Consider the following 6,086-nt stretch of genomic DNA (forward strand, 5'->3'; position numbering starts at 1 on the left):
ACCACAAGGTGGTAAAGCTGAAAAGGATTGGTACAAAGTCCTTTGGACTGGGCGGCAAGGAAAGGCCTTCTGAACAGGTAAGGACTCACTATCGTGAAGGGTTTAGCCAGGTGAACTGGGGGTTCTCCACTCGCCCCCATCCCTGCTCCACTCCTCCCTACCCCGACTCCCTTCCCACCAGCTGCCAGTGGGACTTGGCTGAGGTCGGGAACCCCCCAAGCTGGAGGAGGGAGGGTGGGGTGCTATTTCTCCTACTCCTTCCGTGTAGGGCCCGAGCCCTTGCAGACTGGTGGGGACCGAGGCCCTCCTCTATGGTCCAGCTCCCAGCTCCGGTCCATCTGGCCTGACAGGTAGCGACGGCCTGGTGCTGCTGCTACTCCCCAGGTTTCTCACCTTCCCCGGTCATTCCCCTCGCCCTAGTCATACCTCTGCTTCTTCACAATAGTCTCTGCATTAAAAAACCTGGGAAGAAATCTGCTTCATGCTGGAGTCTGAGCTGATACACCCTGTGGTGATGCTGGGAGGGAGCATTCCANTGCAGACTGGTGGGGACCGAGGCCCTCCTCTATGGTCCAGCTCCCAGTTCCGGTCCATCTGGCCTGACAGGTAGCAACGGCCTGGTGCTGCTGCTACTCCCCAGGTTTCTCACCTTCCCTGGTCATTCCCCTCGCCCTAGTCATACCTCTGCTTCTTCACAATAGTCTCTGCATTAAAAAACCTGGGAAGAAATCTGCTTCGTGCTGGAGTCTGAGCTGATACACCCTGTGGTGATGCAGGGAGGGAGCATTCCAGGCAGAGGGAGCACCAGGATCCCATGGACAAGATGAGGAGGATGATAGTGAACCTCTGGTGAGTTTCAGAAACCAAAGAGAAAGCACTTTCCCGTGTAAAATCTCATTTAAATCCCATCACAATACTGAGAGTTTGGGCAGGGATTATTCCCAGGTAGAGAACAAGCCCCATGAAGCCTGAGAAAGAAATGACTTGTAAAAGGGTGATTTGGATGATCCATACCAGGCCCTAATCCTGGATGCTCTAACCCAGGCTTCCGAATCCCAGCCCAGACTTCTCCCCACACCCCTGTCATGGTGCAGGCGGCAGGTAAAGAGAACCCAGGGACGTTTCTCAGGCACCACCTCATCAGCTTCAGCAGCGGCTCCCCAAATCTGCCCCACTAACTGCCACCTGGAACCCTTCTTTCAGCCACAGAGCCTCAGGAATCTGCAGACGTGCAAAAACCTCCCCAGGATCAAACGTGACCACATCGGGCATCCAGTCTTCTTATCAGGAAAGCCAGGTGATTAGAGCTTCCAAGTCGATACTCGGTTTCAGAACACATGCATTCCCCGCCATACTCTAAACACTTCTTTCCACTAAATATGCACAAGAAGTCACAAACAGTCCATTTCAGAGGAACTGGAAAAGCTGAATATTTATAAGAATCACTGGATAGGAAAAATGTATAAAGAGAATTATTCTGAAATTCAAATGACAAGTGCATTTTTAATGTGTCTTGAAGCTCAGAATTTTGTACAAATGGTCCTCTTAAAGTGGGCATACCTTTCTACGTAGAACGATGCCTTCATGAGCTCTGCAGTAAGAATTTAGGATTTACAGCAGAATTTAGTCTTAAAAGTGGAGTAAGCCACAGAAAAATCCAATTTCCAGCAGTAGATCATTCCTTCCAAGACTTCCACAAGCCACCTCCTCATTAACTTATCACTGGCAGTTGAAAATATCTACCTGCCCCTCTGTAATACACCAACAGTCAGTTCTCCAGGGGCTTTCCAAGCCAGACTGAACATCTGGGTTTTGCAATGGATGCTAAAGGTCACCAGGTTCAGAGCGGGAGAAGTAGATGGATAGATGGGCACACGACAATATGCAGCCACCCAGACAAACTGCTCCTGCTGGCGCTGGCCAGCCTCTCAGCTTTGATGCATTAAGACCACGTGGAGATCTGCCAAAGGATGAACTGTTATAGGGCTTTGGGAAAAGTCCGCTTGTTCCTAGTGCACACACGTGTTCTTCTGGAGGCAGGCAATGTGGTCACAGTCTGCTGGAGTCCATCCCACAGCTTTCCAGTGAGAACAACTTCAGGGAAGTCACCTGATGAGTGGGGCTTCAGTCACACAACTTCCCATGACCAACCAGGACTAACCACAAAGTCCAAGCAGATCACACCTGCCCGACCTGGTTCCCCAGGATCAGCATCTGCACAAAAATAAGTGGAGGACAGGTGGGCAGGTACAGGGGACAACGGTGGAGGCTCCCTGCCCAGAGGAACACAGTGTCCTACACAGGCGGCCTCACAGGCTGAGCTGGCTTGTCAGTCACACTGACATCCCACTAATACACAGTTTGAGGACGGGGCACCTGTTTGAAAGTTGGGACAGACCTCACTGCACTGAGAGTGGGGAGTGCACAGCTTACTGTGGCCTGCAGATGCCACAGGGTGTGGCCACCACCCCCAAGCTCACCTGTTCTCTCCCTCTGCGTCTAATTTCTCTGCCCTCCTTTTGGGTCTTGGAGCACAGCAGGCCCTTTCCCTCTGACAGGCTTAATGTGTTTCATCCCTTCTGTTTATAAAGGCTTCTCCTTGGCTGTCTGCATGGGAAGACCTCGTTATTCCAGGGTTTCTGTCCTCAGAAAGGGCCTCACTAAATGTGCCTAGAAGTCAGCCTTGCTCTCTGATGTATCAAAGCACTCTGTCAAGTTTTTACAAAATGATACGTCACCAGTTTGTCATTGATGTATCTGTGTGACTGTTCATCAGCCTCACTACAAGACTGTAAGCTCCTTTCATTACTTCATTCCCAGCATCCGTGAGTCTGCCCCACCCACAGTAGGGGCTCATAAGCATTTGATGAATGAATGGATGGATGGATGGATGGATAGACGGATGGATACATTGTCCAGATAAATCCAGCAGCAAGCAATGAATAAAAAGCAAAAACAAAATCCAACCTGAACGGTCAGAGAGAGGATTCAGAGCATGGATCCTGGGGAGCAGGGCAGGACCCACAGAGGGCTGCTCCACTCACGACACCAGGGGGCACCATTTGCACGGACTGCAGTGATCCTGGGTCCCAGGGTATTAGTATTATCTGGACCACTTCCTCCCAGTTTTATTCACCTCCATGATAGGAGCAAATGAATCGATTCTAGAAAATCACAGGCTTTTTGAGCCATCTCAAACTTGAGATAAGTGCATGTGAAACCAGCTTCATAAAATTATTTCCAAACCACTGCTCACCAAAACATTTGTAAACTACAATACAAAATAATTGCTAAAAAAGACCAAAAAAAAGACATACAAAATAAAAGCCCATATTTGTAAAGGGATTGAACAAACATAAAGTCATTCTGTCCAATTATAATGAAAACATATAAATACTCATAGCTTCTACACTTAATAAATCTCATTGCAGACCAACAGTGGTCTACAGATCAACACTGGTTGTGGGCCCCACTCAGGGCCTGACGGTTTCTCAGAGAGCCTGAGTCAGAGTGGAAGCCAGGGGCCCTGGGCTCGGTGCCGTTCACAACCTGTGTGGAGTGTGCACGGGGACCCCACGAGAAGGGCGGGATGAAGAGAGTAAGGTGGGTCTTGTACACACAGGGTCAAATACTTTTTTCACTAAATTTTAAAATTGTGTTCTTTATGGGTTTTTGCATTGATTTTGATTCTTAAAAATGTTATGTTAAAATAATACTTTGGGAGGTTTTTTGGTGCCCCCTTAAATTTTGCATCCAAGGTGAACACTTACTTACCTCTCCCTAGTCCTGGCCCTGAGGAAGTGCATGAGTTACTATTCTTATATACACAGAAAATTAGGCGAAGCAAGGCTAATTACTCAATAGGTAAATAAGTGCCAGAGACCTGAGCACAGGCCCAACCCAAAATCCACACCCTCTTCATTGTACCACGCGACTGCCCTTGTGGGGCATTTAGCATCCATCCATTCATTCATTCATTCACTAGCAATGCCAACAGAGATCAACATTAAGTGTATGTTCCTCGTGTAGCTGGAAATGGACAAGTTAGGAGCAATAAGAAGGGACCAAATGATCAGTGACCTTGAATGTGAAGCTGAGGAATACGGATTTTATCTGGGGTTACTGGAGCATTCTAGAAGTGACATGGTCAGCTCTGATATCTAGGAAGTTAACTCTGAGTGCCGTGGGTGACTTGGTAGAGTGGAGTGGGATAGAGTGGAGACAGGTGCCTGGTTAATGGAAGCGTACAGCAAATCGGTAAAAAAAAAAGAAAAAGAAAAAGAAAAAAGAAAGTGAAGATACTGGTCACATTGGGAGAAGATTCTTATCACTGCATTTTGAGGATTCAACACAAGACTGAGATCACCCCTGCTCCCCCTAGTCTGTGCCCCATCAAGGGATAAGAAAAGAGAGAGCACAGATCTAGTGGAGAAACCAAGCAGTACATAGCTGTGCACAAGGGGTATGGCGTGGGACAAAGAGGAAACCTCAGTGAGAGTCTAGAGTAAGGAAAACGGGTGCAAGGAGACGTGGAGATGCAAGACACTGGTAGAGGAGAGAGCAGAAGGCAGGCAGCATCTGCGTACTCAAGGACAGGAGGAAGGAGGGAGGCGGGAGTGGGTGGAAACAGCAGTCAGACTCTCAGCACCACTAAAATTGTCCCTGCCACTTGGCAGGAGCCAGTTCAGATGCCCCAGATCCAAGAGCCAGGTCCTTCTCCTCATTCACGGAACTGTACAAACTGGTGAGATTCATGGACCAAAGGATCCCTTGGCAAATATCAGTTCTATTCTCAGGGGCATTTTAAGCTCTCAAAGCTGTGTTTATCGAAGTGATGACAATGACAATGAGTTACTTCTGCCAGAGAAAAGAAATTTCTATAAGAAATGTAGTCAGGCTGATTCAAAAAAGTTTGTAGAACAGTTAAAACATGTATAATGCTTTTTAAGAAAAAAGATGAATTTAGGGTCTAAATTAATACATGATAGATATTACCTATGACTCAATCTTCAGAGACCCCAAACAGTCCTCTTTTCATTACTGACCATTTGAATAACAAGAAAAGAGACCACTGACACTGTGGACAACTTCACAATCCTCTGGGGTTTTTTACCCACATTATGCATTAATTTTTACATTTGCATTTGTTTTGCATACACATTATGCAATGGTTGAGTCAAAAATTGTATAAACTAGAAAGGGCAGGAGTTACTATTCCCATTTCACAGAAGTGAAAACTGAGGCCCTGAGCAATGCAGAAATTAGCCCAAGGTCACACATGTGCTAAGTGCAAGAGCTGACCCTGGGACCCAGCTCTCTGGACTCACAGGGTTCTTACCATAATTTCCACCACTCACCCTGAACAGCCCATGCTGTGTGGCTTTTCCGGAAGTGCAGCCTGATGAGCCCTGTGGGAAGAACCCCCACCCTCTGTCAGGATCCAGCTTCATGCTGCCTCCAGTATTCTCAGAATGCGTAGAAATGTACATCTCAATGTATCTTCCTTATGTGTCTATTCCCACTGGGCTGTGCACTCCTTAAAGAGCTTTTTGTATCCTTAGGGCCTAGAAATGGATACTTAATAAAAATAACAATAAATAATGACAATGCCTACCATTACACAGTGCTTACTGTGTTCCCAGGAGTAAAGTGGGGTATTTGACTGTGCATGCACATGGGTGTGTATTTAAATAATCTTCCCCAGAACTCTGTGAGGTTAACACTATCCTTACTCCTATTCTACAGATTAAAACACAGAGGTAAATATGCAAACTGTCTAGGCAAACATCACACGGCTCGCACATGGCAAAAGTTTCAAACTCAGGACCAGAATTCTGGCTCTTGACTGCATCGCACAGAGTGCTCTCCAAGTTTTGGATGGAAGTTTAAAACACAGAGCAAGAGGTGAAGAGAATGATGAGAATGGCCAAAGCCCAGAGGCCCAGAGCTGGGGTGCAGTTCAACAAGGGCACAGAGGTGGGCGAGGCTGGAGCGTTCACCAGGTGGAGAGAACGGACGGTGCAGACAGAGGGAGCGGTGTGAGCAGACCTGACTCTGGAAAGACTGCAGGGTGGCAGGAGAACACT

At 47.4% G+C, this 6,086-nt stretch overlaps 1 long non-coding RNA gene across 1 annotated transcript; it reads left to right on the plus strand.

Moving 5' to 3' along the window:
- Positions 1–2,752, plus strand: LOC118983683 (uncharacterized). The gene is made up of 2 exons (XR_005065760.1): positions 1–110; positions 2,592–2,752. It is a non-coding gene; the product is annotated as an uncharacterized LOC118983683 (long non-coding RNA).
- Positions 2,753–6,086: the final 3,334 nt, after the last annotated feature.

Source organism: Sturnira hondurensis, unplaced genomic scaffold (genome assembly GCF_014824575.4).
Source record: "Sturnira hondurensis isolate 20B ecotype Veracruz unplaced genomic scaffold, ASM1482457v3 Scaffold0002840, whole genome shotgun sequence".
Lineage (NCBI taxonomy): Eukaryota > Metazoa > Chordata > Mammalia > Chiroptera > Phyllostomidae > Sturnira > Sturnira hondurensis.